The sequence below is a fragment of the Coenobita brevimanus genome, chromosome 24, assembly GCF_032717465.1.
Source record: "Coenobita brevimanus isolate Jiangsu-jjx chromosome 24, ASM3271746v2, whole genome shotgun sequence".
Lineage (NCBI taxonomy): Eukaryota > Metazoa > Arthropoda > Malacostraca > Decapoda > Coenobitidae > Coenobita > Coenobita brevimanus.
In genome coordinates this window covers 18,658,169-18,670,208 of record NC_136977.1, presented here as the reverse complement: position 1 = coordinate 18,670,208, position 12,040 = coordinate 18,658,169, and the positions used below count along the sequence as shown (strand labels likewise).

Sequence of the window (12,040 nt, the reverse complement as noted above, 5' to 3'; positions counted from 1 at the left end):
AGAGTGACCCAGACAGGCCTCACAGCCTCCCCTGGTCTCTGTTCCCTACGCCTGGCTCTAGAGCAGACGCACCTGACGGACCCCAGTGGAAGTCGCTGCCGCAGCCCTCCCCTGTCGGCGCCCCTAGACGCTGGAGACCGCAGCCCGCAGTCTCTCTTGGTTCTCCCCAGGACACCCGGGCGCGATCTCCCTATGCCCCTATGACACCGTAAGGCCCTCACGACAGGCCGGGACTTATCACAGAGGTTCCTGGAGCTGTTCGGCCCCAGTCCCGAGGGCCACACTCCTGAGCCAAGCCCGGAAGTCATGGGAAGCCCAGGACGCGAGAGGACGCCCTTACGAGTTATCCCGTGCCCTCTTGGCACGCCTCGCATTGGCGGTGCCCCTAGCCCGGCAGGATCGCCGACGACATGTTCCTGCCTATCCCCCTGATGAATACGTGAATACGTGTGATACTGTAGTACGAGTGATTTAGGTTAAGTGTGATTTCCCCTAATGTAAGTATTTGTGCAGTGATTTCATATAGTGAATATCGGGGCAAATAAGATCACAGTGAGAAGTTAAAGGACGAGTGTGTGGAACACGACCTGATTGACTATACTTATGAGTGACATCCCTGTTATGCAATTAGTAAGCCTGTGCCTCCTGGAGATTCCCCTATAAAGACATACCCCCATTACTGTGAAGGAATATTGTGAAAGGGAGTATTAATGGTATTCTCTCCCCCTACCCCCACGCTACCCATAAATCTTGTTTATCACCCTCTCTCACTCCAATATCCCGAGTAAGTGTGAATCAAGAATAAAATCAATTACCAAAGTCCCTTGGCTAGTGGAAACCATATAAACTTCACGGCTAATATCTGCTGCTCTCCAGTATTACCATAATTTTCCCCTAGCCGTCACAAGTCACTCCCCGCACCTCCCCTATCTCCTCCTCGTGAGATTCAACACCTCTCCCGCGCCCCCGCGCGCGCCTATATTTATTGCACTCCTGATACACTAGGATTGATTGTGTTGTCATTACTATCAGAGAAGCAAGTATCCTGCGAGATACCCATATCCTAGATAAGGTTTTATATTGCTATGTATTGTGCTGTAATATCTGCTGATTTGTCCTGTGTCTGATTGTGGTAATATACGTGTAAATGTTGTTGCCTAGAGTTTTTGTGTCCTGCCTCTCTTTATTGCACTAAGCTCCGGTCTCGAAAGAGGACCCCGCTCCACGTTAGGTGAAATAGGAACGAGAAGTCGAGCCTAATTTCACCTAGCATTACAATAAAATTGCTGAGAAGCGGGCTGGATGATTCTCGTAGTTCGGTTACGTGTGAGAGTTGCCAGTTCGCCTGCTCTTTGTGAGCGTAGTTATTTTGTAAAGTTACGCATTAAATTTTGTGCTCTTTTTCTCTATAATGTTTTCATTTATGTGATTGTTAATTTATGTTATTTTATTTCAGTTTGTATGCTAAAGAGCTTAGAGTGCTATATAATGTAGAAAGCTGTGGATATTTTGGATGCCTCCGAGTTGGCAACTGTTGCTTTCCCGAGAACCTAGTGGACGCTTCTAATACATTGGGAGCTTATATAAGGACGGGGAGGAGCCTAGCCCTTGTAAGGTAACCCTACAACTCCAATAACATGTCAGGTAACCCGGGGTCTGCCAGACCCTAATCTTTAGAAAATCACTAGAAATATTTACAACACCTTTATTCAAACAATCACTTGTACACAATTTCTGTACCCCTTTTCCTTTATTTTGGTGCAAAATGTATGAAAATACAAGTGACGAAATATTGTAAGGAAAATTAAAATTAAATGCAGTGACAAATTTTATACCAACTGAAATTAGTGGCTGCCATACCAAAACTGATATGTTTCACTAGTTTTCTATCAATGCCTCCTGTAGACCAATGGCCAATGTTTCTTCAAGAAGAAAGAGAAGCACATGTCAAAATAAATAGTTTTTGGTATGGAAGATACATATGAGAAGAAAATCACAGGTTAGGTAACCTGGGGTCCACTGGACCCCAAAGGCCCTTTAATACGAAAATAAAGACAGCTCCCAAACTGACCCCATCACCTCCCTAAACTAGTCTACTAGTCAGGAGGGTAGAGGGAAAACCAGATCCCAAGACCTTATAGTAATATATGAAAAACACTCAAGAAAAATGGCGTGGGGTCCAATAGACCCCAGGTTACCTTAAAAAGGCTAGAGCAGCTTCAGTCAGTGTAGTTCAGGGTCAGTGTAGTTAGTAAAAATTGTATCTCTCCGGTACTTGTGAAATCAGTGAAGTGAAGGCAAGCATTCAGAGTAATGGGGGGGCCTTTCAGAGTACTGAGTCATTCCAAACTCGGTCCTACACTAGTCTATTGCTGGTTGCCATGCATGTAATGGGTGTGGATTATCTGTACTCCAGTGTCTAACTGTGAGATATAGTAATGGCATATGCCATTGACATTACTATAATATTACTCAGAAAAATCATAACTAATAAGAATGATCTCCATTATTTTCATAATTTTAGAATTTATGAGCGGAGACTCGATACCGAAGTGTCAGGCTGTCACAGCTACACCTTGCATAAAATTTGCTGGACATTGGAGCCAATCTCATATATATATATATATATATATATATATATATATATATATATATATATATATACACAGTGGAGCCTCTGTGGTAAAGTGTGCGTTTTTGCACACTGGAGGGCGAAGGTTCGCGCCCCGCCAGGGTAATAAACTTTGAAAGCATTCTCCCAGCCATGTACTGCTTTGGCGGACACCAGGGGTGCTGTGGTTGAACCAGTGTCGCATACTGTAAAGTATGTTTGCACCCTTTCGGCTTACGCGGGCCGATTACACTTGGTTCACAGACTACACACACATCCAAAGCCACTACAACACTACAGTTACACTTACAGACACTTCTCATCCTACATACAATCTCTACCAGACAGCCTAAACCACTTGGTAGAAATACATTGGCTGTATCGTCAGTACTTCGATCGGGATAGGCCGGTCCTCCAGTGGATACTTAAACGACTCATGATGATGGTATATATATATATATATATATATATATATATATATATATATATATATATATATATTATGCTAGGAAGAAGGAACCAAAGGCCATGAGCTCGCAAACTGTTCCTTCCAAGAGAAAAGCAAGATACAAGAGAGAGCCAAACTCAAGATCCGATCGTTTCGAGATGCCAGGACACACTGCGTTTGAAAGACTGGAGATCATAGGAAGCAGGAAATACAGACAGAGGGAGACAGCTCCAGAGTTGACTTGTAGAGTAAATGAAGGACTTGGAGTAACGGTTAACTCTTGCATTAGAGAGTTGGACAGAAAATGGATGAGAGTTTGTTGCTAGACGGGTGCTACGTGCCCGTCGTAGAGGTGAAGGAATGCAAGCAGACAGTTGAGAGGAGCAGTGACCATTGAAGTAGTGATAGAAAAGAGATAAATATGCAACAGTGTGGCGAAGAGACAGAGGTTGAAGGGAGCCAGTAAGAGGAGGAGAGTTGATGAGACGATAAGCCTTTGACTCCAGCCTGTTGAGAAGAGCTGTATGTGGGGAGCCTCCCCACACATGAGAGTTGTACTCCATACAGCTTTTTTTTTTTTTTCCTGTATGTTGATTTGATGTGACAGGTAAGAAACGTGTGTGTGTGTGTGTGTGTGTGTGTGTGTGTGTGTGTGTTTGTGTGTGTGTGTGTTTGTGTGTGTGTGTGTTTGTGTGTGTGTGTGTGTGTGTGTGTGTGATTTAATTATTAAACTAACCTCATCTAACCACCCAAAAGGGATAATAGCCTATTCACGTGAGACTTCATTGATGCTTCATAACAAACGTCCCCCATTCCTCACCCAGACCCTTCACACCATTCGTTGCACAGGGATAAACAAGGTTAATGTAATATTCAGAAACACGTTTCCGACAACCTTTAACATAAAATCAATCCACACATATATATGTATATGAAATAGCAGCCGTGGCAACAGAGGGCATCACAGCACCCCTAGGAGGCGACAACGGAGGGATAGGTAGGGCACGCGGGATGTCCGTGCAATATGGGCATACGTCACATAAGTCGGCGCGCCCCTATTCCATGGAGTGCACCCAGCACAAACATCTCAGTACGGGTGCACTACCCTCCAACTGATCCAGCCCTCACCAGGATCGGGGTGGAGCTAATAAACTAGCTCCAGACAGCACCCTGGTGATGGCCGGTAGCCACACAAATAAAGTAATGACCTGTAGCCGTGCACAAGCAGCAGCCTGTAGCCGTGCAATTGTGACGGCCGGTAGCCACACGCCTAAGAGACAGCTAATAGCTGCTCGTAGTGCTGTCCACACCCCCCCACCCTGCAGAACCCGTGATGGCTGGTTGCCGCACACAGGGAGAGAAAGGCACACCCTCTCTCCTTCTGCAGTTGCCTGGAAGGGCACGACATTGGTGACGGCTGGCAGCCACACCAGTAGACAGGGGACAGCCTGTAGCTGCCTCTCGCCTCCACGTCGCCCTTCATATGGGACTTCAGAGACAGCCGGTAGCCGCATTTTGTCTGCGGTCCCGTCAGGGAGTCAGGTCCTGGTGACGGCCGATTGCCACACCGACGGGAAAAGGACGGCTGGTAGCCGCCCTCCTCCCGTTGCCCACGGGACCTCAGCGACGGCCGGTAGCCACACCAGGGAGGGACACCACGAAAGTCCCTCGCCCCCGTGACTCCACAACTGGAAGGAGACCCCCGCTCGAGCTTCCCCACCGGTGGCAGAGCAAGTCCCACCTGTAACTCCCCAGCCTGAGGCAGCCTCCAGGAGGAGAACCTCCCACTAACTCCTCGTAGGCTATTTGACGGATGTCAGTGAAACGTCACAATTGTATTTTAGTGGGTTATGGGTTGTAGGCATGTCGTGCACCGTTATTTTTCCCAAACAGCGTAGCGATCCCACAAATGACTACGGTGGGTTGTATTATCATGGTGAATTGCTATAGGGAAGAACCAGTGGTAATGATAAGAACGGTTTGTGGTCCGTTCTGTGGTTAATATATAAGTACTCCATAATATAGGCACGTTTGGGTCAGCAGTTTTTATACCTAATATTAGGAATGTTGCATCTCTATGTTGTTGCCATTATTATAATTAGTAATGCATACCACGTATATTGACAGTTAAAGGGTGCACAACAGGCCTGGTGGCCCAGGGATGAGGTGAGGGGTAGTGTGGTGTCGGAGTGGGGGAGTAGGGTCGACAGTGGGTGAGAGAGGTGTAGGAGCAACTGGGATAGCGGTAGCTGATAAGTGACGAGTTGTCGACTGTGGGACAGGAACAAAGTGGTTAGCAGATACACAAACACAATGAAAATCATATGTATAATTATACAGATTTATAGTAGATTAGTGGTAGGAGTAGCAGTAGTAGTATTGTGAGGGAAATTAGACACAGTTAGTGGGAAATGGGGGGTTAGTAGTGGCAGAGTCATTAATGGTAGTCACGGATTCAGCAGTCTTGTGCAAACGTTGTTTGTGTGGGAGTGATGATGTGACAAATAATGTAAGACAGTAGAGGTTATAGGACCGGACGACTAGATACCCCCTAAGGAATATGACGACTCGCAGTAAGAGCCGGATACCGGGAAGTAAGAATAATACAAGACAGAGGCTGAAGGAAAATAATGCATGTAAGAGGTGAAGTGGCCTGGATAACGAGGCGGAGCAGGATACCACAGCTTCATCTTCGTTCTCATATTTTGGGTAATTTACTTCTAATTCATCTGGTTATAGTTAATTACTGGTGAATGATATCCGCTGCCCATCACAATGTAGTTTATTCGTCCACATAAAATAATTTTAACCTTTACAACCATCTGCACGGCTACTTTGGGAAACAGCATTAAATCCACAATCATTCTATATTATAGCTATGGACAATCCAGGAATAACATATTCACAGAAATTATCACTACAATGATAATGACCAGTCGCAGCTTATATACAACTGGCTCGTGCATTATTTGTATGTTGAGGATCCGAAACAGATGGGTCGTGTCTGGACGAGTTTCAAAAGACACGATAACATAGTAGTCTATGTTATAATAAATGCTATGTATGTTACGAACGCATAGTGTTTTGCAGGTGAATAGCGTGGAAATGTTTCGAATTCACTTCGAATCCAATCGCCTCGTAGCTCAGTATTACACCACCACTCACGGTTGCCCGTTCGCTTGCCCTCTCTCTAACCCACTTCCTTCCACCGAGGGGGTACAGAAACTTTGGTACATAGGTGTACGACGAAAGTATCTGCTACTCAAGAAGCAGTATCCTCATTCACGTGATGTAACCAGTTTACAGTATGGTTCAGCGGAGCAAGCCATAAGCGTCTCCTCAGTTAGGTTTACTGATTTCGAACATCGTCGTCAACTTGTAGTATGCTAACGTTTCTCTCAATCATGCCTGTCATGAGAGCCGTGGACATTGCATATTATATCTGCCAGATGGAGGCTTTCATGTTTGATGACATCGCGTTAAAACGCTCTTAGACTACCTTAACCCGGACCCGCAGCCTATTTCCTACAAATCAATGGCTGTCATGGATAATACTGTAGCTCTACTGTACATCGTTTCCATAGCTCTTCTTAACTAGTATAACATTCTAGTGTCAATCTCGTTACAAAACAGCGTTCAAGACCGAAAGATGACATTTTTAGGCCAAGTTAAAATGAAAGGAGTTTAGTAATTTGGTCGGTGGCTATTCGACAACTGTAGGCAAGCGCATGGACAGAGGCTGTGATGAACTGTGCTGTTGAACAAGGAAAAACTGTTTGATGTAAATGTGCCGTACTTTGAGGGGTGCCAGATGGAACATTTTATTTGATCGTTTCTGGGAAAAAATGATGAACATGTGCAGGCCATGTGGTTTGGGTAGAACGATGGGCATGTATGAAAGACTAATTGAAAGCTATCGAATGCAGTAAGCATGTGGAGACACCATGAGAGAATTAACTTGAGAGAGGAATGGCGTGGGATAAGATACTGGATAAAGATAACGAGACTTACGAAAAGACCGGAGGTCGTTACGATGGGTATCTTGAGTTTTAGGTAAGTGTGATATGAGGAGAATAATTGGTGAGGAAAGGTGGCGAACAGTGGAATCTTAAGGTTAGACACCGAATATAAAATCCATTTACCTTTTTTTTTTCACTTGAAAAGAAGAAAACCAGATAAATTTATCAACATATGAGTATAACTTTTCGACCCTTCGAAAATTACGGGAGAATGGCCCGACTGGGGGGGGGGGTCACCCCTCAGTGTTTGAGCTGGTCAAAAAATTACTGAGTTGGTCAAAAATGGAGACTAGACTTTTTAAAATAAAAAGAAAAGGTCGCCAGAGGACAAAATATTTTATTAGTTTTTTTTATATATATTGTACATTTAGAGGACAAAATACAAAATACCCTAGTTTCCCTCCGGTTAGGAGAATAGTCTAAGTCAAAATCAAGTACAGTACCACATTAATCAAGGTGCCTTGGCCTGGACCCTCTTCATCCATGGAACGGAGACAAGGGGGGGGGGGGTCAGGGCAAATTTGTATGCACTCCTGCTACTGGTCTGGTCATAAATAACTCCAAATGTCATGACTGGATGAATATTAACTTAATAACACTACTAAATAATTACATGGTGTCTATTTTCTTGTCAACAGTATTTCAGGCTTGGGTCCAAGTTCACGTGGCTTTAAGTACAAGTACAAGCAGGGATGGGCCGACAGGGGGGAGGAGGGAGTCACCCCCAGTACTTGGCTCAGAGTTCGTCAAACGCTCTCACAGTTGACCAGAAAATGAGACAGGTTGCTTTTCCAACAAATGGAGTAGGATATATTGTGAAGTCCAATGAATATTCACAGTTAAATCATCAGGGTGCATTTAATATATATATATATATATATATATATATATATATATATATATATATATATGCCGGTCCTGCAGTGGATACTCAAACGGCTGATATATATATATATATATATATAAGGCTATTTTTTATTCTTAAAAGAGTAGAAGTGCTATACCTAATTTGTTGGTCAAATATGTTCGAGTTAGTCAAATGAGGGGCGAGATGGTCAATTCAGGGGCGAGTTATCAAGATGATCTTGACTTAAAAATGTCGCAAAAACGCGACTTTGGTCAAATAAGTGGCGAGTTGATCAAATATGCGGCGAATTGGTCACAACTAAGGTTACCCCACTCCCCCAATCACAAACTCCTCGGGCCATCCCTGGTTACTATTAAAGTAGCGCAGGTTTCTGCGGAAGAGCAGAGGAAACGGATAACGTTATCGCAGGAGGTACGGCAAGTCTGTGTTGCTGCTTGGCAATGCTCGGCAATGTCGGCATTCGCCATTCGGCAACTACGGTCGCCAGTCTCCTGCCGCCCACGGGGGAGTGTAGAAGTATACGCGGTTTCCGCGTTCTGTCACGATCCATTGTTGCCCCCTAGTGATTTTTGTTGCTATCGTCACGAAAATCCTGTTCACTTAGAAATCTTATTCCATCCGTTCAACCGTCCGCAGCTAAAGGTATGTAATATAGCAGCTGTCATGTGCTAGTAATATAGCAGCTGTCATGTGCCAGTAATATAGCAGCTGTCATGTGCTAGTAATATAGCAGCTGCCATGTGCCTGTAATATAGCAGCTGTCATGTGCTAGTAATATAGCAGCTGTCATGTACTAGTAATACAGTATGTATAGCAGCTGTCATGTACTAATAATACAGTATGTATAGCAGCTGTCATGTACTAGTGGCATAGCACCTGTCATGCACTAGTAATACAGCAGCACTTGCATGTACTAACAAAATACCAGTAAATAGGGCATTTGAAAATTTTAGCTTCTGCTGATGCTCATGGTCAAGACAACTTAATTGCGTTACATCAAACGCCAGGCGATTGTATTCATCTGAATATCATGAGACTTAGTGTTTACCATGGTACTGTTACAGTTAATTGCAGTTTAAATCAATTGTGTGTAACGTAAATTTAAATTTTGTTGAAAATGCTGCCATCTGGCTTTACTGGATTACCAGTGATATTGACTATGTTTTACGTATTAAGCACTGATAATTTTTGCCTGTGAATGTTAGGACAGCAAGTTACATGATAGTCGAACCACACTGAAGATCCAGTAAAAATCCATGAATGAAAAGGACTATATAGATAATGCTGGCATCTACAGGGGAAAACGGAAACACGAAATATCCCAAGCAGTTTCGTGTATTCACATCAGAAAGCAGAGTGGAGTAGCTATACCTATCATTTTTGTACAGAACGAGGAAAAATGCGAAAATTACTGGGGAGCTGACAGCAACAAGTGTTTTATACTTACATTCTTTTTCTTAGGTAAATGATTAATGTGTCCAGAATTTTTAAATGAAAAAATAATGAATTAAATAACGTTCATGCCATTAACACAAATTTTAGATATAAGCTTATAACAAAGAATTACCGGTATATACCGTACAGTTAGTACACTGGGGAAAGTCAGATTATGTTCTTGAGAAGGATTAATAGGGTGCGGGAGGGGATTATCGAGCATTCTCTCTCTCTCTCTCTCTCTCTCTCTCTCTCTCTCTCTCTCTCTCTCTCTCTCAGCAGATTAACACTATGTTCACTCTCATCTTAAATGTCGGGATCGTGCCTAGCCCCGGGCTCCTACGTTCCTCATGCAGCAATGTAGGATTGGAGGATACCCGGTATATATATATATATATATATATATATATATATATATATATATATATATATATATATATATATATATATATAATGCCAGTGATTGAAATGTGCTTTCTTGGATACGTTACCCTGACATCGTTATTTTATATTCCCAACAAGGCCTGTATATATATATATATATATATATATATATATATATATATATATATATATATATATAATATATATATATATATAATATATATATATATAATGCCATATATATATATATATATATATATATATATATATATATATATATATATATATATATATATATATATATATATATATATATATATATATATATATATATATATATATATGCCCGATATGTATTATGCCAGTGATTGAAATGTGTTTCTTGGATACTTTACCCTGATATCGTTATTTTATATTCTCACCAAGTCCTTACATAGTTCAAAAGTCATGAAAGTATTGATGCATAAAGTCATGGAAAATGTGTCGTGAAAGCAAAGATAGGATAGTCTTCAGTAACAATCGTTATAGTGACGGCCACATAGTAAAACGACAATATGTGTAGCCTACTTCGGATGTGGGAAACGATGTACAGCAAAACTAAAGTATTACTTACTAGGGAAATACTGTTAGATCCCCATTCAAGCTATAGACCTAATTATCTCCACTCCTGACTCAGTTTTAGTCATTTCTCTCAAATTTTGCACTTTTCAGACCCTCTGTTTCACTCGATCTGACAGCCATGGACACAGCAAGAAATCGCCATTTTTACTCCATACAGGAAGACAATGAAAGACACCGATAAACTTTAGTTTTGATGGACATCACGTGAAAACTGTCTATCGATCTATATATTGCAGACACCCTAATCCCGTAAGGGGTGGCCATAAAGAAATTGCTTCGATGTCGCCCTGTCCTCGGCCATTTCACTGCCTTCTCCCAGCTCACACCTCCCTCTCGTATACTTCTCGACTCCATCCCTCCATCTCATCTTCGGTCTTCCCCCACTCCCCACCTCCACCTCACTCACATACACTCTTCGTTGGTTTCTCGCTCTCCGTCCTCTCCACATGGCCAAATCACCTTTATGTATTTCTTCTAATGCTTTCTAGCACATCCACATCCGCACCACAACGCTCCTTCACCTCCTCACTTGTCTCTCTCTCTCTCTCTCTCTCTCTCTCTCTCTCTCTCCAAATAACTCTACATGCTCCACTCAGATAACTCATTTCCACTGATCTCACTCTTGACATGGGTCCTTCCAACAAAGTCCAAGCGTCACTTCCATACGTAAGAGTTGGTCTCAGAATACTGTCATGCAGCGACTTTTCTACTTCCATACCCACTTCCTTATTTCTTATCACTGCTTTCAAAGGACCAGCAACCTTTCTTCCATGTTGTACCCTTTCAAGCTCTTCATCCTCCAAACTACTCTCCTTACTCATCACACTACCCAAATACTTAAATGCACTCACACTTTTCATTTCTCCATCATCCAACCTCTCTGTACAGTACATTTAGTGACTTCATGTCTCTAGAGGACCATAACATTACTCTTCCCTACCTTGACCTTTAGATTCCGTTTCTTACTCTTCCAGACTCATTTACCAAGCCTTGTAGTATCCCTTCGTCTTCACGTAACAATACAGGATCATCTGCAAACAAGGGTGCAGGAAGTTTCCAAATGCTTCCTTCTCTGATTAGGGCCGCTCAAACATCCACTGCCCTACCTTGTATCTCTATTATAACGCCATCCATATATATACAGATTGAACAGTCATGGAAACACGGCACACCTCTTGTTTCAGTTCAACATTCATATAGGAAAATTCACTCCACTATCCACTATCCACCGCTCGCTGGTGCAGTGGTAACGTTCCCGCTTGCCAACTGGTGGACGGGAGTTCGCGCCTCGCTCAGGTTGCGAAAAGTTTCACTGACGAAGTGGGTGGTTACTGTCCCCCTGGAGCAAGGGGACGGGTGTGTGCGTGTGTGAAGGTCACAGTCTTGCCCTTAGATCGGACTATATGAGTTCTCAGCTCCCTTCCGGGAGGGTAAAAGCTGACAATCACGACCATCAAGTGATCCTGACCGACCCGGTGAATTACGCACTGCAGCCTTAGCACCCACATACATAATCTTCACGGCATTCAACAACTTCCCATTTACTTTATATATTCTTAATATTTTTCACAATCCTTGTGTATCCACTCTGCCATATGCTTTCTCCAGACCCATAAAGGCCACATGGAAACTTTTCCACTAAAGACCTAAGGATG

The 12,040-nt window shown here is 42.9% G+C and overlaps 1 protein-coding gene across 1 annotated transcript in view; it reads left to right on the top strand.

Annotated features, from left to right (window-relative positions):
• Window positions 1–8,514: 8,514 nt before the first annotated feature.
• Window positions 8,515–12,040, top strand: part of LOC145393435 (crustacean calcium-binding protein 23) — a 176,603-nt gene continuing 173,077 nt past the window's right edge. The window contains exon 1 of the mRNA XM_080267532.1: window positions 8,515–8,588. The gene's annotated coding sequence lies outside the window, so the exon portion shown is untranslated. The remainder of the gene's footprint in view (window positions 8,589–12,040) is intronic.